General features: G+C 40.2%; 1 protein-coding gene across 5 annotated transcripts in view; it reads right to left on the reverse strand.

Moving 5' to 3' along the window:
* The window catches only part of TAOK3 (TAO kinase 3), a 222484-nt gene that overhangs the window by 104924 nt on the left and 93108 nt on the right, over positions 1–24452 (reverse strand). For all 5 annotated transcript variants that reach the window (XM_031000681.3, XM_055358135.2, XM_019038283.4 and 2 more), the window contains exon 2: positions 8024–8128. The gene's annotated coding sequence lies outside the window, so the exon portion shown is untranslated. The remainder of the gene's footprint in view (positions 1–8023; positions 8129–24452) is intronic.

The following is a 24452-nucleotide window of genomic DNA, read 5'->3' on the forward strand; positions in this document are numbered from 1 at the left end:
CTGAGGCAGGAGAATTGCTTGAATCTGGGAGGCGGAGGTTGCAGTGAGCCGAGATCGTGCCACTGCATTCAAGCCTGGTGATGACAGAGCAAGACTCCGTCATAAAAAAAAAAAAAAAAGCTCAAAAAGCATTTTGATTTTATTGCTTATGTCTGAGAACAACAAAAAAAGAATCAATGGATTAAATCAAAGATATACCTTTTTGGAGACTATACATAAAAGGGAAATTATGAGACTATCTTTAAGAAAATCAAAAAGACCTATGAACTAAACTTATGATAATTAAAATATTTTTAATCACCAAAACACATTATAAACTTTAGAATATTTTGGCTTCCATGTGAATAAAGCTAAGTGCTATGGATTTGGGGGGAAAACAAGGAATATAGACTAAAATCATTTTATGAAGAAATAAATATTTAAATGTAAAAATGAGACCATAAAAACTTCTAGAATAAATTACAAGTGAATATTTAATTACTTAGCAAGATACCAGAGGCAAAGCCATAAACTAAAAATCAATAACTGTAACTATATATAATTAATAACTTCTTTATCTTAAACATGTAATGAAGGGACTTCTGCTTCTAGCCAAGATGGAGTAACAGGGGCTGGATTTATTATCTACCACCGGGAACAATTAAAACACTGGACAAGGCCAGCCACGGTGACTCATGTCTGTAATCCTAGCACTTTGGAAGGCCGAGGTGGGCAGGTGGCTTGAGCCCAGGAGTTTGAGACCAGCCTGGGCAACAGGCTGTATCGCTACAAAAGATACAAAAACTTAGCTGTGTATGGTGGTGTACTCCTGTAGTCCCAGCTACTCAGGAGGCTGAGGTGGAAAGACCACCAGAGCCCGGAGATCAAGGATGCAGTGAGTCAAAATCATGCCACTGCACTCCAGCCCAGGCAGCAGAGTAAGACCCTATCTCAAAAAACAAACAAACAAAAAAAGCACTGGATAGAACATATAAATGATGGTATTTGAAGACAATGGATATCAGGCAAAGAAAGACAATGATCCCTGACAGAAGACAGGCAAATGATGTAAGCCATTAAATGTTTGAGCTTAATGCCCTGAGAGAATTTCTAGGCCATGCTGCAGAGAGGGGAAATCCAGTTAGAGCCTGGTGGACTCCCTGAGTTGAGGAGACAAAGATGACAGTCCAGGTTGACCAAGGTGAGTAGAGTTGGCAGGGCAGAGTGCCAAATAGAAGAGAGCAGCAGAGAAACAAGATATGGAGATTTGCAAAGGGTTCCCCTCAAGTCTTCAGCTGAGCACTGATTAGTGCATGCATATGAGAAAACTACCTTAGACCAGGGGAAAAAAACAATCTGAAAGGAATACAAACTATAGTACCTATAGCTCAAAAAGGGCTGTGAATAGTACTCATTCTCCCTAGCCAGGATAAGAAATCTCATAATTCACAGGGCATTCTGGAGGCTACTCAGAAGAGTCTTGCCTTCATAGTAGGGACCCTAGACTAAATGCTGGTCTGTGATGCCTAACAATTTTTATTTTATCTATTTTTTATTTGTGAGACAGGGTCTTGCTCTGTCACCCAGGCTGGAGTGCAAGGGTACAATCATGGCTCATTGTAGCCTCAACCTCCGGGACTCAAGTGATCCTCCCGGCTCTGCCTCCCAAAGTGCTGGGATTACAGGCATGACCAACTGTGCCTGCCTCTAACAAATTTTAAAAGCAAGACCTAAAAGGATGAAATTATTTCCAAGTAACTTAACTGTGTTCCAGAACAAAGTCCAAGAATACTTAAAGGAATATAAAAATATCCAGTATCTAAAAAGGTAAAATTCACAATATCTAACACTCCATAAAAAATTACCAGGCATGCAGAAAAGCAGGCAAATATAATTCATAATGAGGAGAAAAATAATTGAAACCAAACCATAACTGATATAGATGATACATGTTAAAATCAGTGGTCAAGGACATTAAAACATTTAATACAGTTGTATTCCATATATTGAAAAGGGTGGAGAAAATTTCGAACATGTAAAGCAGAGACAGACAAAATATAAACAGATTCAAAGTAAACCTTTATTTTATGCATATATGTATGTCATTATTTTGAGATGGAGTCTCGTTCTGTTGCCCAGGCTAGAGTGCAGTGGTGCAATCTCAGCTCACTGCAACGTCTGCCTCCCAGGTTCAAGCACTTCTCCTGCCTCAGCCTCCCAAGCAGGTGGAATTACAGGCATGAGCCACCACATCCAGCTAATTTTTGTATTTTTAGTAGAGACAGGGTTTCACCATGTTGGCCAGGCTGGTCTCAAACTCTTGACCACAAGTGATCCACCCACCTTGGCCTCCCAAACTCCTGGGATTACAAGTGTGAGCCACCACACCTGGCCCTCAAATCAGACCTTTAGAGATGAGAGCTACAATGTCTGAGATTTAAAAATCCTCTGCATGGGTTGCATAGCAGAGGAGACTTTGCCGAAAAAGGGGTTACTGAACTTGAAGACACAACAACAGAAACTATCCAAAATAAAACAGAAAAAAGACTAACAAAACAAAAACCAAACCCACGACCCAGAGCATCAGTGAGCTGTGGAACATCTTCACGTGGCCTACTGTATGTCTAAGTGGAGTCCCTGAAGGGGAGGAAAGATATTAGGACAGAAAAAATTATTTGAGGAAGTAATAGTGGAGAAAATTATGAATTTGATGAAAAGTATAAACCCACAGATCCAAGAAGGTCCATGAACCTCAAGCACAAGAAATACGAAGAAAATTATACCAAGGCACATCATAATAAATTGCTCAAAACTTGTGATAAAGAGAAAATCATAAAAGTATCCAGAGAAAAAAAGCATGTTAAATACAGAATCAGGAAGGAGGCAAGGATGTTTACTCGCAACACTTACATTCAACATTGTGCTGGGGCTGGGTGTGATGTCTCATGTCTGTAATCCTAATGCTTTGGGAGGCCAAGGTGAGAGGATGACTTGAGACCAGGAGTTTGAGACCAGCCTGGCAAACATAGCAAGATCCTCTCTCTTTACAACACCAAACCAAACCAAACAAAAACACTGTGCCAGATGCTGTACAGGTACAGTAAATAAGAAAAAAAGAAACATAAAGCATCAAGACTGAAAAGGAAGAAGTAAGACTTTCTGTTGTCGAACAACATAATCATTGTCAAAAAATTCAGTGGGATCTACAAAAGCTACTAGAACTTATTAGTTTATTAAAAAGTACAGAAGATCAACACATAAAATGATTACATTTCTTTTTTTTTGAGACACAGTCTTACTCTGCCCTCTGTCACCTGGGCTGGAGTGCAGTGGCACGATCTTGGCTCACTGGAACCTCTGCCTCCCGGGTTCCAGCAATTCTCGTGCCTCAGTCACCCAAGTAGCTAGGATTACAGGCATGCACCACTATGTCTGACTAATTTTTGTATTTTCAGTAGAGACGGGGTTTTGTCACATTGGCCAGGCTGGTCTCAAATTCCTGGCTTCAAGTGATCCACACACCTCGGCCTCCCAAAGTGCCGGGATGACAGGTGTGAGCCACTGTGCCTGGCCTGAAATGATTATGTCTCTATGTATAAATAAATGAAAATCAAGGCCAGGCACGGTGGCTTATGTCTGTAATCCTAGTGCTTTGGGTGGCCGAGGCAGGTGGATCACAAGGTCAGGAGTTCAAGACCAGGCTGGCCAAGATGATGAAACCCCATCTCTATTAAAAGTACAAATAATTAGCTGGGTGTGGTGGCGGGTACCTGTAGTCCCAGCTACTCGGGAGGCTGAGGCAGAGAACTGCTTGAACCTGGGAGGTGGAGGTTGCAGTGAGCTGAGATCGCACTACTACACTCTAGCCGGGGAGACAGGGCGAGACTCCGTCTCAAAGAGAAAGAAAAAGAAAATCAAATTCAAAAATATCATGGTAGCATAAAAAGTGTGAAATATGGCCAGGTGCGGTGGCTCACACCTATAATCCCAGTACTTTGGGAGGCTGAGGTGGGTGGATCACTTGAGGTGAGGAGTTCAAGACCAGCCTGGCAAACATGGTGAAACCCCGTCTCTAATAAAAATACAAAAATTAGCCAGGTGTGGTGTCACACACCTGTAATCCCAGCTACTTGGGAGGCTGAGGCAGGAGAATCGCTTGAAACCGGGAGGCAGAGGTTGTAGTGAGCTGAGATCGTGTCACTGCACTCCAGCCTGGGTGACAGAGCAAGACTCTGTCTCAAAAAAAAAAAAAAAAAAAAAAAGCGAAATACTTAGGGATCAGTGCGACAAAATGACAAAATAATAATGACATAAAGACATAATGAAGGGATATACGGTGTTTATAAATCAGAAGACTCAACATTTTTTAAACTCTGAGAAGTTTAATCTAAAATTCATATGAGAATTCAAAGGACCCAGAATAACCAAAGCAACTTTGAAAAAGGAGGACAAAGTTGGAGAGCTAGCATAAAATAATTTCAAACTTTATTATAAAGCTACAGTTATCAAGACCATGCAATACTGGCACAGAGATAGACAAATTAATCAGTGCAGTGGAATAGGAAGCCCAGAAGTAGACCCACATATTTATGGACAACTGAGATTTGGTAGAAGTACAAAGGCAATCCAATGAAGAAATAATTGTCTTCAATGAATGGTACTGGAACACTTGCATCCAAATATGCAAGAAAACAGATATTTGGTCCATACTAACAACCTGTGTAAAAACTGACTCCAAATAGGTTATAGAACTAAATGTAAATCTACAATAATAAAACTTCTAGATGAAGGTACAGGAGAAAATATTTGTGACCCCAGGTTAGTTAAAAATTTCTTAGTTAATAACCCAAAGCACAATCCATCAAAGGAAAAATTCATAAATTAGACTTCGTCAGGATTAAAAATGTCTGCTTTTTGAAAGACACTTGAGAAAATCAAAAGACAAGCAAGATATTGGGAGAAAATCTTTGCAAATTATGTCTCATAATGGGACCCCTGGATCCAGAAAACATAAAGAATTGTCAAAACTTAATAATAAGAAAATAAGAAAACCCAATTTTTTTAAATGGACAAAAGATTTGAACACAAGCACTCTACCAAGTGAGATGGATGAATGGCAAAAGAAAGATGCATACTATCACTACTCATTAGGGAGACGCAAATGAAAACCCATGAGAGGCCGGGCACGGTGGCTCACACCTGTAATCCCAGCACTTTGGGAGGTGGAGGTGGGTGAATCACCTGAGGTCAGGAGTTCAAGACCAGCCTGGCCAACATGGTGAAACCTCATCTCTACTAATAATACATAAATTAGCCATGTGTTGTGGTGAGTGCCTGTAATCCCAGCTACTCGGGAGGCTGAGGAAGGAGAAGTGCTTGAACCCAGGAGGTGGAGGTTGCAGTGAGCCAAGATTGTGCCATTGCACTCCAGCCTGGGCAACAAGAGCAAAACTCTGTCTCAAAACTCAGTCTTTTTAATGTTAGCCATTAACATATGGAGTGACTGTATCTTTCATACACTGCTGGTGGGAATGTAAAATGGTAAAACACTTTGGAAAACATTGGGCAGTTTCTTAAAAAGTTAAATATACACCTGTCATATGATGTAGCCATTATACTCAAGTATTTACCCAAGAAAAATGAAAGCATATGTCAATACAAAGCCATGTATACAAATGTTCACAGTAGCTTTAATAGCCAAAATTGGAAACAACCCAAATGTATATCAACAAATGAATGGACAATCTTTGATAAATACAATGGACTGTAACTCAGCAATAAAATAAACTACAGATATACACTACAATATGAATGAATCTCAAAATATGCTGTGTAAAAGAAGTCAGAAAAAAAATAGTACATACTTTATGATTTCATTTATATGGAATTCTAGAAAATGCAAACTAATTTAAAGAGATAGAAATCGTATCAGTGGTTACCTGGGGGATGGGGGTGGTGATGGCAGGTAAAAAGGAGTAGGTAGGAGGGGCTAAAAAGGGGCATGATGAAGCTTTTTGGGAATGATAGTGGATATGTTTATTTCCACTATGATGGTGGTTTCACAGATATATACCTGTTAAAACAAATTATGCTCTTTAAATATGTACACATTATTGTTGTAGAAAGATGTACCAAATTGAAATAAGTGTGGGTGTGGTAGCTCATGCTTGTAATCGCAGCACTTTGGGAGGCAGAAGCAGGCGGATCATTTGAGGTCAGGAGTTCGAGACCAGCCTTGCCAACATGGTGAAACCCTGTCTCTACTAAAAACACAAAAATCAGCTGGGTGTGGTGGCGCATGCCTGTAATCCCAGCTACTTGGGAGACTAAAGTGAGAGAATTCTTTTAATCTGCGAGGCAGAGGTTGCAGTGAGCAGACATTGTGCCACTTCACTCTGGCCTGGGCAACAGAGCGAGACTCTGTCTCAAAAGAAAAACATAAATAAATTAAATGAAATAGAGAAAAATTTTGCAAAATATTTGCCAGTTAAAAGCTATTCTGGGCCGGGCATGGTGGCTCACATCTGAAATCCCAGCACTTTGGGAGGCCGAGGAGGGCAGATCACAAAATCAGGAGTTCAAGACCAGCCTGGCCAACATGGTGAAACCCTGTCTCTACTAAAAATACAAAAACTAGCCGGGCATGGTGGCGCTTGCCTGTAATCCTAGCTACTCAGGAGGCTGAGGCAGGAGAACTGCTTGAACCCAGGAGGTGGAGGTTGTAGTGAGCTGAGATCGTGCCACTCCACTCCAGCCTGGGTGACAGAGTGAAACACTGTCTCAGGAAGAAAAAAAAAAAAAAAAAGCTATTCTGAATATCAGAGAGGTGAACACACACACACATACACTTACCTACAAACTCAAAAGAGACAGGTAGGAAAACGAAAAAAAAAAAGAGTAGTGTCCATTTAAAATATGAAACATGTAACTTCACTAATGATCAAAGAAGTAAAAACAGAAATAATATAACACCTCATTTCACCCACCAAATTGGCAAAATAAGAGGAAAAAAGATACTTTTTTTGGGTAAGGGTATAAGGAAATAGTTTCATACATTGCTTGAAGAATAGGATGGGTATGCTGTTTGACCTAGTAATACACTTTTGGGAATTCATACAAGGCAGTTTCTTGTTTGTTTTGTTTTAGCAAAAGAGGCGAGGCATAATTAGGGAATGCACAGAAGGAATACGACGGTGCATATGGGAAACGTGACTTCTTTGATCTGTAAGTTTGGGTTTCTTTGTAGCTTGTGTTTTATCTGAAGTTAGGTGTTGAAATTTTGGGTAATTTTTTATTTCCTTCTTTTTGTTTCTGTGTATTTTCTAAAATCATATTTTGCAAAGTTTATTACTTCTGTAATTAGAAGAAAAGTGATACGAAACCTTTTAGGTAATTTCAAATCTAACTATAAACTACTGCAACAAAAAAAATGGCAATATATATATTTCAAGAAAATAATTTGACAATAGGAATCAAGAAAGTTTAAGTAAGCTCATTTCTTTTAACCAAATAATTCTCCATATTGTAAACTATAGCTGAGAAGAAAAAAAATTTTAGGAAATCAATAGAAACTCAAAGATTTTTATTTTTCTTTTATTTTTTTGAGACAGAGTTTTGCTCTTGTTGCCGAAGCTGGAGTGCAATGCACGATCTCGCCTCACCACAACCTCCGCCTCCTGGGTTCAACCGATTCTCCTGCCTCAGCCTCCCCAGTAGCTGGGACTACAGACATGCGCCACCATGCCCGGCTAATTTTTTTTTTTGCATTTTTAGTAGAGACGTGGTTTCTCCATTTTGATCAGGCTGGTCTCGAACTCCTGACCTCAGGTGATCCACCCGCCTCGGCCTCCCAAAGTGCTGGGATTACAGGCGTGAGCCACCGCACCCGGCCAAAGATTTTTATAAAAGAATATTTTATCCCAATTTTATTAATATTTTTACTTTCCCTTTTATTTTTCTTTCAAAGATAAAAATTCATCCAAAAACCCAGAAAATATTATTTTTTTCCATTTCTTAGGAGAAAGCTAAGTTGCATGGACAATACCTTTTTGTGTGTGGCACAAAATATTCCATATTGCTCAGATTCATTTTAGCAGCAATCTTCTCTTTTTTCTTTTATAACTTCAGTCCTTTGTATTTATGATGCAACCTATAGAAAAAGAAGAACAAAACACATAATTATCAGCAAAATTAAAGAATCAATAATTGCTCATGTGGTAGTTTTACATATTTACAAATGTAATATTACAAAGTTAAAATTTTATCTTCATCTGTTTGTGGATGGCAAAGTTAAAAGGTAAGATGCTCAAAACAAAGATGCAAGCTACTCTTTCACAGGCAATATCTGGGAAACAAATGTGTCGTTAGATTTAAGAATCTATACTGAAGCTTCCACTGGTTTGTTTGTGTCCAGGTAACTCAATGGAGGTTACCAGTAGACAGCACTAATCTGACAGCACGCGGTAATGCTACTGATTCTCTGTCGGTAAGGCTTCTATTTTGAATTGCTTTTCCAATAGACATGATGATTTGCATTGATTACTCTACCTTTCCTTTCCTAGGCTCTCCTATAACCAATCTTCCATATTTTCAGGGTGATGATTATTATTTATTTATTTTTTTTGAGACGGAGTCTTGCTCTGTTGCCCAGGCTGGAGTGCAGTGGCATGATCTCGGCTCACTGCAACCTCTACCTCCCAGGTTCAAGCAATTCTCCTGCCTCAGCCTCCCAAGTACTGGGATTATAGGCGTCTGCCACTACGCCTGGCTAATGTTTGTATTTTCAGTAGAGACGGGGTTTCACCATGTTGGCCAGGCTGGTCTCGACCTCCTGACCTCAAGTGATCCGCCCACCTTGGCCTCCCAAAGTGCTGGGATTACAGGCGTGAGCCACCGCGCCCGGCTGGGGTGATGATTATTTTTAAATTATCTATTAAAGAAGTACATGCCCAATGTAGAAAACCTGGGAAATACACACTATTAAGAAAAAAATCCGGCCAGACGCAGTGGCTCACGCCTGTAATCCCAGCACTTTGGGAGGCCAAGGCAGGCGGATCACTAGGTCAGGAGTTCAAGACCAGCCTGACCAACATGGTGAAACCCCGTCTCTACTGAAAATAAACAAATTAGCTGAGCCTGGTGGCATGTGCCTGTAATCCCAGCTACTCAGGAGGCTGAGGCAGGAGAATCGCTTGAACCCAGGAGGCAGATGTTGCAGTGAGCCGAGATCGCACCACTGCACTCCAGCCTGGGTGACAGAGTGAGACTCCATCTCAAAAAAAAAAAAAAAAAGGAAAGAAAAAAATCCATAATCCTATCCAGGCAAAACTCCATTAACAATCTGGCATACTTTTCTCCACGCACGTATTTATTTCTGCCTGCATTTTTAAAATGCAGCTGAGATCACATTATATGCGTAATTCCACAGTTCACCTCTTTTATCTAACTCTATGACTATTTTGCCATGTCACCAAATACTGTTCACAAAGGTCATTTTAATGACTACTTATTGTCTGTCTTATGGAAGAGCTGCAATTCATTCACAACCATTTCTCCACAATCAGAAACCAAGGCTGTATTCAACCTTTTGTTGAACTATTGAAAATTATTGTGTCTGGAAGATCTTGGTGCCTATTACTTATCTACATTTTGGAGGCTTTCTTGAGAATGGCTTTCTAAAAGTAGAATTATTGGGTCAAAGAATATAACAATTTAAAACCTACATATATTGGAATAATTTTTAGATGCTTGACTAGCATTGTAGATGAAGGCCTTACAGGAAAAAACTAGAAAAAAACTATGGACTTCCATTTTCACATTTTTCTTGCTGAGAATATCCCACTCTTGTCTCATGCCTATACTTATAAACTGAACGTTTTCATTATTTTTGTTACTCCTTCCGATTCTGTCTGTGGCTGTGGAATGCTTCAGATTAACTGGTAGCTAAAACTTGCCTGAATTCAGCATCACATTTTACCTAACCACTAACCAATCAATAACTGCGATGTTTGCATGTCTACTCTGCTAATGTAGTCTGACTATAGCTCCAATAAACTAAAATATTCCTTATGACATCATATGAACACTAGTTGCTAAATTTCTAAGAAAGTAGTTTCAGCTGGGCACAGTGGCTCACACCTGTAATCCCAGCACTTTGAGAGGCCAAGGTGGGTGGATCACCTGAGGTCAGGAGTTCAAGACCAGCCTAACCAACATGGAGAAACCCTGTCTCTACTAAAAATACAAAATTAGCCGGGTGTGGTGGCGCATGCCTGTAATCCCAGCTACTCGGGCAGCTGAGGCAGGAGAATCGCTTGAACCTGGGAGGCGGAAGATGGGGTGAGCCGAGATCACGCCATTGCACTCCGGCCTGGCAACAAGAGCAAAACTCTGTCTCAGAAGAAAGAAAAGAAAGAAAAGAAAAGAAAAAAGAAAAGAAAGAAAGAGAGTTTCAAATAAGGCATCTTACAAATCAGGAAACATTCATTCCTAGAAAATAGTTTTCTCTCTCTTTCTTTCTTTCTTCTCTTACTTCTCTCTCTTTCTTTCCTTCTTGTTTTATTTTTTGAGACAGAGTCTGGCTCTGTTGCCCAGGCTGGAGTACAGTGGCGAGATTTCAGCTCACTGCAACCTCCACCTCCCAGGTTCAAACGATTCTCATGCCTCAGCCTCCTGAGTAGCTGGGACGACAGGCTCTTGCCACCATGCTGGGCTAATTATCCTCTCTCTAAATAGTTACATAATTAATTTTCTTTCTCTATCTCTCTCTTCTTTTTTTTTTTTTTTTTTTTTTTGAGACTCAGGCTGGAGTGCAGTGATGCAGTATCGGCTCACTGCAACCTCTGCCTTCTGGGTTCAAGCGATTCTCCTGCCTCAGCCTTCCAAGTAGCTGGGATTACAGGCGTGCACCACCACGCCTGGCTAATTTTGTATTTTTAGTAGAGATGGGGTTTCGTTATATTGGCCAGGCTGGTCTCAAACTCCTGACTTGCGATGATCCACCTGCCTCGGCCTCCCAAAGTGCTGGGATTACAGGTGTGAGCCACTGCGCCCAGCCCACTTTTACATAATTTTCTTAAAATGCATGCATATTCTCTTCATCTTTGGTTGCCAAGCTCTATATACGTTCTAAAATTATCTCTCTAAGACTTCTAGGAATTAAGCCTTCTCAGTTTTATCTTTTCTTTGTTTGCTTTTCTGCTATAATATTGCATTGCTATTGAAGCTGAAGACAGTATTCCTGAAGTTCATCCATTGAACCTAAAGGATATTTTCAATTTTCTTCCATTTTACTACCCCCATTTCCTTCTTCATAAATGTCTCTTGGATCCCATGAAACTGTCTTCTGTTTTTCCAAATTATTCTGATTATACTTCCTCTTCTCTCTGATGCCTAAATGAATGTGTTCCTCTAAGGATTTCCCCAAGTCCTCTGTGTGACTGCAAGCTGCTATCTTAATTTCTGCCCATTTAATGATTTTAAGTAATACTGTGTCACTAGACAGTACTGACCATTATTCCAAGCCCCAGTCCTGTATTTTCAAATATATATTTGGCTTCTCCCCTAAATGGCTCACATACACCTCCCATTAACTTTGTTCTCTTTCCCTGTCCCTTACATTCAATTAATCCCCAATTTCTGCTTCAAATATTTGACCTGTTTTTCCATTTCTCTGGCATTCATATGCTCTCTCCTTTTCTTTTCCTCTTACAGCCTCTATCTTTTCTGGAATTTGAAAAACACTATTACCATAATCATCTTTCTAAAGCACGGTTCAGATAATATCACAGCTCTGCTCAAAATCTTTCAAAATCTCACTACTAATCTTCCTATGGGATAAAGAATAACAATAATAATAATAATAACTTTACCTAACGAACATTCAAAGCTGGCTTCAAACCAGTAGTCTAACCTAAATTCTTAAACTCTATAATCAGGAAAAAAATAAATTCCATTCAGTTACATTTGTATATATACTTTGTATTTCACTTCTCACTTGGTCTTTGTCTAAGTTGTCTCCTCTGCTTATAAGGCCCAAATCTCAACTATTCTCACAGTCCAGCTAAATGTCACTTTTTTTTTTTTTTTTTTTTTTTTTTTATGAGACAAAGTCTTGCTCTGTCTCCCAGGCTGGAGAGCAGTGGCGCCGATCTCGGTTCACTGCAAGCTCTGCCTCCCGGGTTCACGCCATTCTCCTGTCTCAGCCTCCCCAGCAGCTGGGACTACAGGTGCCTGCCACCACACCCGGCTGATTTTTTTTTTGTATTTTTAGTAGAGACGGGGTTTCACCATGTTAGCCAGGATGATCTCGATCTTCTGACCTCGTGATCCGCCCGCCTCAGCCTCCCAAAGTGCTGGGATTACAGGTGTGAGCCACCACGCCCGGCTAAATGTCACTTCTATAAAACCTACTATTTTCTCCCTTTGCATCAGTTTTCAACACACACAGTTAGTATTCTAAAACTGGATGGCAAGTGCTTCTTCAGAGAAGGGTAATTGTCTAAGTCCACATTTGGATTAATCATTGTAACCCCTGATATTTTTAAAAATAAAAACAGTGTTATTGAGATATAATTTACCTATCATACACTCCGCCCATTTAAAGTGTACAATTCAATGGTTTTTAGTATATTTAGTATTAAGTATTTTAGATATGTACAACCGTTACCAACCACAGTTATTTTTAGAACATTTTCATCACCATACATACACACACAAAACCATACCCTTTAGCTATTATCCCAGCCTCGCCCCACCCCATTCCCTCCATTCCTAAGAAATTTACTAACATACTTTCCATCTTTATAGATTTCCTTGTTCTGGGAATTTCATATAAACAATCATACAATATGTGGTCTTTCATGACTGGCTTTTTTCACTCAGCATGTTTTCAAATCCAGTGCATAGCATGAATCAGTATTTCTTTTTATTGCCAAATAATATTCCATTATATGGATATGTCACATTTTATCCATTTATCAGGTGATGGACATTTGGACTGCTTTACCTTTTGGCCATTATGGATAGTGCTACTAGAATTATTCATGTATAAGTTTTTAGGCGGATATATGTTTTCATTTTTCTTGAGCATATACCTATGAGTGGAAATGCTGGGCCCTACGGCTTCTTTAAGTAGCAGATATTCCATAAAAATCTTATGAAATCACCTTCCCTGTTCCATTTCAATCTTATAATTAAAATGATCATTCAAATTAATCCTTTCCCCAAAAGATAAACAAGAATATTTTTTCTTCTAAGAGGATAAGATGAAATAACAGGCATAAAATAAGTTTTTCCCTCTTCCTTGACCTCCTGCAACCTCAGGTATTGCATTTATAGTGAGAATGTAGAACTGCGCCAAGAATGTAGTATTTCAGGTTTTAGGCCCTTGGGCCAAATAAACAATCCAACTAGCACTGAGTAGAAGATTTCATCAGAGATGTGCAATTGAAATAATTTTCTTCACAAACACTTCTTTATTCTAAGAAATGGAAACCTTCTAACAATGGTAATCAAGTAAATTATTTCTCACAGACATTCTAACTTACTATAAGAAAGAACACTGGTGGCGCATGCCTGTAATCCCAGCTACTTGGGAGGCTGAGGCATGAGAATCACTTAAGCCCAGGAGGCAGAGGTTGCAGTGAGCCGAGTTACACCACTGCACTCCAGTCTGGGTGACAGAGCAAGACTCTATCTCAAAAAAAAAAAAAAAAAAAAAGAAAGAACACTTGATAGAGAGTAGAAATATATATTTTTAAAATAATTTTCCGTTTCCCAGAAACTTCAAGAAAGATGATTCATTGAAGATCTTAGTTGTGTTTCAATGTTTTTTTCAACAATAATGTTCTTCGCAACAATGTTTTTCTCTGGCAGCACTATCCTGGAGCCTGTGAATTCGAAAACCCCACAGTATTTCAGTATTAATAAAGTAAATAAGAATTAGAATGTTTCATACCGGAAAGAATTTTAAAGATACACTATTTCAACTCCTTTTTTTCTTTTTATACTCAATCTCAGAAAAGTTAAGCATCACATCACACCTCTGTGGCAGCATTATCCCCAAATTAAAATCCCAGACTTCTGGCCAGGTGCAGTGGCTCATGCCTGTAATCCTATCACTTTGGCAGACCGAGGTGGGAGGGTTGCTTGAATCCAGGAGTTCGAGAACAGCCTGGGTAACACAGTGAGACCCCCGTCTCTATGAAATAAAATACAAAAAAAATTAGCTGGGCCTGGTAGCCCGTGCCTGTAGTCCCAGCTACTTGGGGGTTGAGGTGGGAGGATTGCTTGAGCCCAGGAAGCTGAGGCTACAGGGAGCCGAGATTGTGCCACTGCACTCCAACCTGGGTGACAAAGTAAGAACTTGTCTGGAAAAAAAAAAAAATCCAGGACTTCTGATTTTCCATTACAGAAATTTATTCTCCTGAACCATGCTGCCTTAAGTCATACTTTACTATTTTGGAGGGTAATCAAGAAAATTTTAAATTTAATGTAAGATTGAACTTCTGTTACTATTCCTCCCAAGGATCTCAGGACATTTAAAGATATGATGCTAGATTCAGTTCTTATGAGGACTGCAGAGTAAACAAATTTGAGGGCCTCTTTAAGAAAAAAATAGGGCCAGCACGGTGGCTCATGCCTGTAATCCCAGCACTTTGGGAGGCTGAGGCAAGCAGATCACAAGGTCAGGAGATCCAGACCATCCTCGCTAACATGGTGAAACCCCATCTCTACTAAAAATACAAAAAATTAGCCAGGTGTGGTGGTACGCGCCTGTAGTCCCAGCTATTCGGGAGGCTGAGGCAGGAGAATCGCTTGAACCAAGGAGGCAGAGGTTGCAGTGAGCCGAGATCGGCACCACTGCACTCCAGCCTGGGTGACAGAGCGAGACTCCGTCTCAAAGAGAAAAAAAAGAAAAAGAAAAAAATAGGTCGGGCATAGTGGCTCATGCCTACAATCTCAGCACTTTGGGAGGCTGAGGCAGGTAGATCACTTGACGTCAGCAGTTCAAGACCAGCCTGGTCAACATGGTAAAACCCGTCTCTACTGAAAATAGAAAAAAATTAGCTGGGCGTGGTGGCGCATGCCTGTAATTCCAGCTACTCAGGAGGCTGAGACAGGAGAATAGCTTGAACCCAGGAGGTGGAGGTTGCAGTGAGCCGAGATCGTGCCATTGCACTCCAGCCTGGGCGACAGAGCAAGACTTTGTCTCTAAATAAATAAATAAATTCTCACTTAAAATTAAGTATAGAGCCTTAGATGAAGCTGGTACAAGAAGCTCTGAAACACGCTTCACAGTAAGCCAGCCTTTGAAAATTCCTAATATTTCATTCATTATCTTGCTCCCAGAGGGTAGACTGAGGCAGGTAAAATCTTAACTTTACAGCAGTGAAAAATGAAGTATAAATATATAGTATCTTTTTCGAAGTCACATAGTTAGGACTAGTCGAGTATTTGGTTTCTTCCCCCGTTTCCTTCCACACGACTTCCCATAAGACTTGAAGAGAACTGTCTAAAAAAAACAAAACAAAAAACCAAAAAAAACCCCGCAAATTTTGTTTTAATTGCTGTTCCTGTTTGCCACCAATATTTAACTATTATCCTGAGGTAAGAGAACTGCTTTTAAGGTACTTTCACGTTGAAAATGAAACTAGATGATAGCTGCTTTTTATGCCACTATGATTCTACAGCCCAAATGTGAACAAATATCCTCACATTTAAGAGCTGAAAAAGGACCTTAGTGATCATCTAATTTCTACTTGGCAAATAATGCAGAAGTAGCTGGGGTTTTGAGGATCCTAATAATGATAACCTTTAGACTACTCCTGGGTCAACTGACATTAAATTATATGAAGATTCTTCTAGTCACTCTTTAAGACTTTATCTATGTAGGCTCAAAAGCAAAAATATCAATTATTTTGATTTCTTATGGAGTATTATTTTCTTCCTCCCTTAATAAAAAGAGGTTTAGGATAAGAGACAGATGGGAAAGTAGAGGCCCCATTGGATCTCTTAAATTTAACACTGAATATCTTTTATTTTTAAAGACAGTCTCACTCTGTTGCCCAGGATGGAGGACAGTGACACCATCTCAGCTCACTGCAACCTCTGCCTCTCAGGTTCCAGAGATTCTCGTGCCTCAACGTCCCAAGTAGCTGGGACTACAGGCACGTGCGACCACACCCTGTTAATTTTTTTTTTTTTTAGTAGAGACAGGGTTTCACCATGTTGGCCAGGCTGGTCTTGAACTCCTGGCCTCCCAAAGTGCTGGGATTACAGGCGTGAGCCACCACGTCCAGCAACACTGAATATCTTTGTTCTGTCTGATACTTTGATATGAGGCCAGCAACTTGAAATCAATTATGCATCTACTTCAGAAAAAAATGGCACCTCACATGAATCTGAAAATTAAGACCAGTATAAAAATGGTGGTGATGTGTCTACATAAATCCCAAATTATTCTAAAATATTTGACTGGGTTTTTGAAATCTTCATTTTGCACTATAACTTTTTCTTCATTTAAAAAAGAGTTTCATTTTTTAGAGAGACAGGGTATTATATTACTCTGTCACCCAAGCTGGAGTGCAGTGGTGTGATCACAGTTCACCGTAGCCTCAACCTCTGGGGTTCAAGCAGCCCTCTTGTCTCAGCCTTCCAATTAGCTGGGACTACAGGTGTGTGCCACCATGCCCAGCTAACTTATTTTTTGTAGAGATAGGGTCTTGCTATGTTGCCCAGACTGGTCTCCAACTCCTGGGTCAAGCAATCCTCCTGCCTCAGCCTTCCAAAGTGCTGGGATTACAGGCATGAGCCATTGTGCCTGGCTGCCCCATTATTCAATCTTATGCCCCAATATTCTGTTATATAAAGAATATATAATATGAAAACTTTATGTAACTATAATACACAATAATTTGCTCTTAGGATTTCTCAAACATGATTAATAATCATTCATATCTCTTATTTTTAAAATCCTTACAGATCCCTAACATTTTCTTAAATTACTTTTAGTCATTTACTTTACTCATTCATTTGGCAAATATTTATTAAGTACCTAATATTCATCTGGCACTGAACAAGGCTTTGGGTTCTTTCCTGTTCTCATACAGCTTATATTCTAGTAGAGAGATATATAAATATTTATACATGAAGTATTAATAAATATAAAGAGAAATATAAAATGAAACAGGGCCAGCGGGCAGGATAGATCTCTCTGATAGGTAACAGTTGAGCAGAGACCTGAAGGATGAAGGAAGTGAAGGAGTAAGCCCTGAAGGTCCTCGCAAGGAAGAGTGGTACAGGTGAGGGAACAGCAAGATTGTTTTGTGTACTCCAGAAAACGCCAGAAGGCCAGCGTGGGTAAGGGAAAGTGAACAATGGGGATGTAGTAGGAGAAGAGATAGGGCCTTTCATAATGTGATGGAGATTTTGGATTTTATTATAAGTGAGATGGGAAGCCACTGAAGCATTTCATGAGAGATGCCACTTCTGTGTTTAAAAGGATCACTCTGACTATTCTGTGGGAAATAGATTGTGTAGAAGCAAGGTTAAAAACACTGAGACCTGAAAGAAGCCATTGCAAAAGTCTAAGAAAGAAATGATGACAGCCAGCATCAAGGTGCTGGTGGTAGAGGTAGTAAGAATTGGTTGAATTCCAGAATAATTGAGAAGGAACAACCAAATGGGCTTTGCTGCTTTGATTGGAATATGAAAGAAAGAGAGGAGTCCAAGATGACTCCAAGCCTTAGGGCCTGAGCTACCGAAAGATGAAATTGCCCATTTATAAAACTGTAATATGGCCGGGCGCGGTGGCTCACGCCTGTAATCCCAGCACTTTGGGAGGCCGAGGCGGGCGGATCACGAGGTCAGGAGATCAAGACCAACCTGGCGAACACTGTGAAACCCTATCTTTATTAAAAATACAAAAAAATTAGCCAGGTGTGGTGGCGGGCTCCTGTAGTCCCAGCTACTCTGGAGGCTGAGGCAGGAGAATGGCATGAACTGGGGGGGCGGAGCTTGCAGTGAGCAGAGATTGTGCCACTGCACTCCAACCTGGGCAACACAGTGAGACTCCGTCTCAAAAAACAAAAAACAATAAACAAAAAAAACTGTAATAGGCTGGGCGCAGTGGCTCATGCCTGCAATCCCAGCACTTTGGGAGGCCAAGGCGGGTGGATCACCTGAGGTCAGGAGTTCGAGACCAACCTGGCCAACATGGTAAAACCCCGTGTTTACTAAAAATACAAAAATTACCTGGGCATGGTGGCTCACGCCTATAGTCCCAGCTACTCAGGAGACTGAGGCAGGAGAATCACTTAAGCCCAGGAGACAGAGGTTGCAGTGAGCTGAGATCACGCCACTGCACTCCAGCCTGGGCAACAGAGTGAGAGACTCGGTCTCAAACAAACAAAACTGTAATAAACCTCTTATGGCTTTTATACAACTTATATGAAACAAATTCACAATGTCTCTCCAAATCAAACTCAACAATTGCTTTGACAGTACAGATGTTATTAGTTTGTTGATACAATAACTTTCAAAACAAATATGGCCCATTCTACTGTGTTTCTTATTTTTCAGTATGGAATGCTCATTCACCATTAGACCACGTTTCTCTACCTGTACTCCTAGGAATACTTCATTTGTATAACCTGGCTTGATATCATCTGGCCTTCACAAGATGTGAGTTTAACAGTTACACATTAATTCCACTTCCATTTCTATTCTTTTCTCATTTGTCTAAGACAATTCAAGTGGTACCACTTGGCATTATGGTAAACACAAACACAGGCCCTGAAATCCCAGCAACCCATAGGACTCTTTAGTGATTATGTGGTCATCCAGATGATCCACCATGTATTTTTTTTTTTTTAAGACGGAGTCTTGCTCCATCGCCCAGGTTGGAGTGCAGTGGCATGATCTCGGCTCACTGCAACCTCTGCCTCCTGGGTTCAAGCAATTCTTCTGCCTCAGCCTCCCGAGTAGCTGGGAGTACAGGCGCACACCACCACACCTGGCTAATTTTTGAATTTTTAGTAGAGACAAGGTGTCACCATACTGGCCAGGCTGGTCTCAAACTCCTGATTTCGTGATCCACCCACCCCGATCTCCCAAAGTGCTTGGATTACAGGCATGAGCCACCGTGCCTGGGCCCACCATGTATTTTTTAACAGATCATCGTCAAAATGAAAACATAACATTAAAAAAGTTGTGGAGAACTTTTAGACCTATTTTCATATCTTTAAGTTCCCAGGGGTCTATAGATTCACTTGAAAACACTAGGGAATATAATCTTGTCTTACCCAAGGTGGTTGGGTACAAAGGTCAACACCTAAGGCCAAAACTGCATACAGCTCTAATTACCCTTGAAAATTCCAGTGTTTGTGGTTTTGTTTACAAAACTCTTTAAAGCAATTTTCACACACAGTCAAGTTTGGGAACCACTGAGCAAGTCAAACCTGCCCCCACCCCAAAAGCCTATTTATAAAAGGGATTTTTTTTGCACCCAGCAATAAAAAAGTAGAATTTGAATTTATTTTTTAACATTTACTTTAGGTTCAGGGGTACATGTGCAGGTTTGTTATATAGGTACATTGCACGGGGGTTTGGTGTACAGATTATTTCACCACCCAGGTAATAAGCATAGTACCCAATATGGTAGTTTTTTGATCCTGACCCTCCTCCTTCTTTCCACCCTCAAGTAGGCCCTGGTGTCTGTGATTCCCTTCTTTGTATCCAAATGTACTCAGTATTTAGCTCTCACTTATAAGTGAGAACATGCAGTATTTGGTTTTCTGTTCCTGTGTTAGTTCATTTACTAAATGACTCCCAGCTCCATCCATGTTGCTGTAAAGGACATGATCTCATTCTTTTTCATGGCTGCATAGTATTCTATGGTGTATATGCACCACATTTTCTTTATCCAGTCCACCGCTGATGGGCGTTTAGGTTGATTCCATGTCTTTGTTATTGTGAAAAGTGCTGCAATGAGCATATGGGTACATGAGTCTTTATAGTAGAATGATTTATATTCCTTTAGGTAAATAACCAGTAATGGGATTGCTGAGTCAAATGGTAATTCTGCTTTGAGTTGAGAAATCACCAAACTGCTTTCCACAATGACTGAACTAATTTACACTCCCAGCAGCAGTGTAAAAATGTTCCATTTTTTCTGCAACCTTGACAGCATCTGTTATTTTTTATTTTTATTTTTTGAGATGCTGTCTTGCTCTATCGCCCAGGCTGGAGTGCAGTGGTGTGGTCTCGGCTCACCACAACCTCCGCCTCCCGGGTTCAAGCAATTCTCCTGCCTCAGCCTCTTGAGTAGCTGGGATTACAGGCATGCACCACCACACTCAGCTATTTTTTATATTTTTAGTAGAGGCAGGGTTTCACCATGTTAGCCAGGTTAGTTTCGAACTCCTGACCTCTTGATCACTACAGGTGATCTGCCTGCCTTGGCCTCTCAGAGTGCTAGGATTACAGGTGTGAGCCACCAACAGCCATTCTGATTGGTGTGATATGGTATCTCATTGTGGTTTTGATTTGTATTTCTCTAATGATTAGTGATGGTGAGCATTTTTTCATATGCTTGTTGGTTGTGTGCATGTCTTCTTTTGAAAAGTGTCTGTTCATGTCCTTTGCCCACTCTTCAATGGGATTGTTTTTTGCTTGTTGATTTGACTTCCTTATAGATTCTGGATATTATTAATAGATCTTTGTTGGATGCATAGTTTGCAAACATTTTCTCCCATTCTGTAGGATGTTTATTCTGTTGATAGTTTCTTTTGTTGTACAGAAGCTCTTTAATTCTCATTTGTCAATTTTTATTTTTTTTTGCAATTGCTTTTGGTGTCTTCATCATGTAATCTTTGCCAGGTCCTATGTCCAGAATGGTATTTCCTAGGTTACCTTCCAGTGTTTTTATAGTTTTAGGTTTTACATGTAAGTCTTTAATCCATCTTGAGTTGATTTTTTTTTTTTTTTTTGAGAGAGAGTCTCACTCTGTCACCCAGGCTGGAGTGCAGTGGTACAATCTTGGCTCACTGCAACCTCTGCCTCCGGGATTCAAGCGATTCTCCTGCCTCAGCCTCCTAAGTAGCTGGGGTTACAGGCATGCAACACCATGCCCAGCTAATTTTTGTTTTTATTGTTGTTTTTTTTTTTTTGAGACAAGAGTCTCGCACTGTCAACCAGGCTGGAGTGCAGTGGCTTTGATCTCCGCTTACTGCAATCTCCGTCTCCTGGGTTCAAGCGATTTTCCTGCCTCAGCCTCCCGAGTAGCTGGGATTATAGGCGCCCGCCACCACGTCCAGCTAATTTTTTGTATTTTTAGTAGAGATGGGGTTTCACTATGTTGGCCAAGCAGGTCTTGAACTTCTGACTTCGTGATCCGCCCACCTTAGCCTCCCAAAGTGCTGGGATTACAGGCATGAGCCACCGCGCCCCACTTTTTTTTTTTTTTTTGAGATGGAGTCTCGCTCTGTCGACAGGCTGGGGTGCAGTGGCGCCATCTTAGCTCACTGCAACCTCCGCCTCCCGGGTTCAAGTGATTCTCCTGCCTCAGCCTCCAAGTAGCTGGGACTACAGGCGTGCGCCACTACACCCAGCTAATTTTTGTATTTTTAGTAGAGACAGCGTTTTGCCACAGTGGCCATGCTGGTCTAGAACTCCTGACCTCAAGTGACTCACCTGCCTCAGCCTTCCAAAGTGCTGGGATTACAGGTGTGAACCACTGCACGTGGTGTGATTTTTGTATATGGTGTAAAGAAGGGGTCCAGTTTCAATCTTCTGCATATGGCTAGCCAGTTATCCCAGTACTATTTATTAAATAGGAATTCCATCCCCCATTGCTTGTTTCTGTCGACTTGGTCAAAGATCAGATGGTTGTAGGTGTGCAGCATTATTTCTGGGCTCTCTATTCTGTTCCACTGGTCTATGTGTCTGTTTTTGTACCGGTACCACGCTCTCTTGGTTACTATATCATTATAGTTTGAAGTCTCGTAACAGGTAATGTGATGCTTCTAGTTTTGTTCTTTTTGCTTAGAATTACTTTGGCTTTTCAAGGTCTTGTTTGGTTGCATATGAATTTTAAAATAGCAGTTTCTAATTCTGTGAAGAATGTCATTGGTAGTTTGATAGGAATAGCATTGAATCTGTAAATTGCTTTGGGCAGTATGGCCATTTTAACAATATTAAGTCTTCCTATCCATGAGTATGAAATGTTTTTCCATTTGTTTTTGTCATCTCTGATTTATTTAAGCAGTGTTTAGTAGTTCTCATTGTAGAGATCTTTCACCTCCCTGGTTAGCTGTATTCCTAGGTATTTTATTCTTTTTGTGGCTATTTTGAATGGGATTGCATTCTTGATTTGGCTCTTGGCTTGGATGCTCTTCATATATAGGAATGCTACTGATTTTTCTACATTGATTTTGTATCCCGAAACTGCTGAAGTTGTTTATTAGATCAAAGAGCATTTGGGCAGAGGCTATGCGGTTTTCTAGGTATAGAATCATGTTGCCTGCAAACAGGGATAGTTTGACTTTCTTTCTTCCTATTTGGATACCTTTTATTTCTTTCTTTTGCCTGACTTCCCTGGTCAGGACTTCCAGTGCTATGTTGAATAGGAGTGGTGATAGGGTCTTGTTCTGGTTTTCAGGGGGAATGCTTTGGCTTTTACCTATTCAGTATGATGTTGGTTGTGGGTTCGTCATAGATGGCCCTATAAAAGGGATTTGTCACCTTTTATGTGACATTGACCTCTTTGGCAGTTCAAGGATGCCTATGGACACCTTCTCAGAATAATGTTTTACATGAAAAAAATTAACCACTTAGAATTATGAAGGAAACTAGTTATACTGAAATGAAGTTATAAAAATATTAAAAAGCGTCCAGGTGTGGTGGCTCATGCCTCTAATCCCAGCACTTTGGGAGGCTGAGGCAGGCGAATCACCTGAAGTCAGGAGTTTGAGAACAGCCTGGCCAACATGGCGAAACCCTGTCTCTACTAAAAGTACAAAAATAGCCGGGGGTGGTGGTGGGTACGTGTAATCCCAGATACTCAGGAGGCTGAGGCTGCAGTGAGCCAAGATTGCACCATTGTACTCCAGCCTGGGCAACAAGAGTGAGACTCTGCCTCAGAAAAAAAAAAAAGAAAAAAATTAAAAATTAAAAAGCAAATTTGTCACGTAGTAATATATGTGCTTCTTTATTAATGCATTTAATAATAAGAGAGAGACAGGAGTCTAATAATTACAATAATTTCAACAAGTGATGAGCATAAAAAATATTTTGATGTACATGTAACAACTAATGTGATATAAAATATTTGTTATTTTTATTGTGAAAAAGTCACAGGTATTGCTAATACTCTTGCGGTTTGTGGCCAACATTTAAAATTATAGAAAATGCTAAATTTCAGTTAGAGTTTAGTAAAAACAAAAATGGAATGTTTTCTAGCAGATTCCTTGATCTACAGTAACCTGGCATACAAACCACTCACTCTTTCAAATAACCAGTATAAATGGGTATTGGTGAGGAATTCTAAAAGTTCTTCTTATGTGTAGAGTTTATTCCGTTCTGTTTTCTACCAAACCTCTATAACCTCTTTTGGTAGAAATGCATAAAATGTTGTGAGGATTAAATGAGATAATATACTCCAAGTATGTAGTAGGTACAGAACAAAAGGTCTGCTAGATGTGAATCTAATCTTACTTGATCACATTGTTATTTAAAAAGTTATAGAGAATTACCTTGGCATTTCCCACTGTGATTCCACTGAACAGCTATCACTCCTATGCCTTTTGGCATTGGTAGTTCCCTTACTGTAGAATTTCATCTTATGTTGTGGAAGTTCATTGAAATGTATTGATGAGGCTGTTCCACTGTAAGTACTAATGAAAATCATCACTGTTAGGGTTTTTAGTTGCAAATAATAGAAACCAACCCTGGCTAACTTAGGCAGAAAATAAATGTATTCGTAAGATAGCTCATAGAATGAATTGGGAAGCTCAAAAAATGGGTAGGCCCCTAGGGAGGAAAGACACAATCAAGATCATGTCATTTGCTTAGGATGCTGTTGATGCCATCATCATTCGATTCTGCTCTACTGGACTCTTATCATCTTCACAACTGCCACAATCATCTCTGCTGTGCCCTGAGCTTGCAAGATTCAAAGTTCTGGGTGGGAGTATCTGATTGACCAAAGTCACATGCCCGCCTGCAAGCTGCCAGGCAACTGAAGATGGAATATCGACCTGTACTCCTTTCGCTGTATCCACAGCAGAAGGAAGAACACTGGCTTCCACCTATCCAAAATAGGATAGTGTTCAAGCAATAGGCAACCACACTATAAATAACTTATTAATGATCAAGAGCCACAGCACAGCTCAAAGGATGAGTGACAAACTTGGATTTAGAGTGTTCCAGTTTCTAATTCTGTCTCCTTAATTCCCTGTAGCCTGAGTAAGTTT

The sequence above is a fragment of the Gorilla gorilla genome, chromosome 10, assembly GCF_029281585.2.
Source record: "Gorilla gorilla gorilla isolate KB3781 chromosome 10, NHGRI_mGorGor1-v2.1_pri, whole genome shotgun sequence".
Lineage (NCBI taxonomy): Eukaryota > Metazoa > Chordata > Mammalia > Primates > Hominidae > Gorilla > Gorilla gorilla.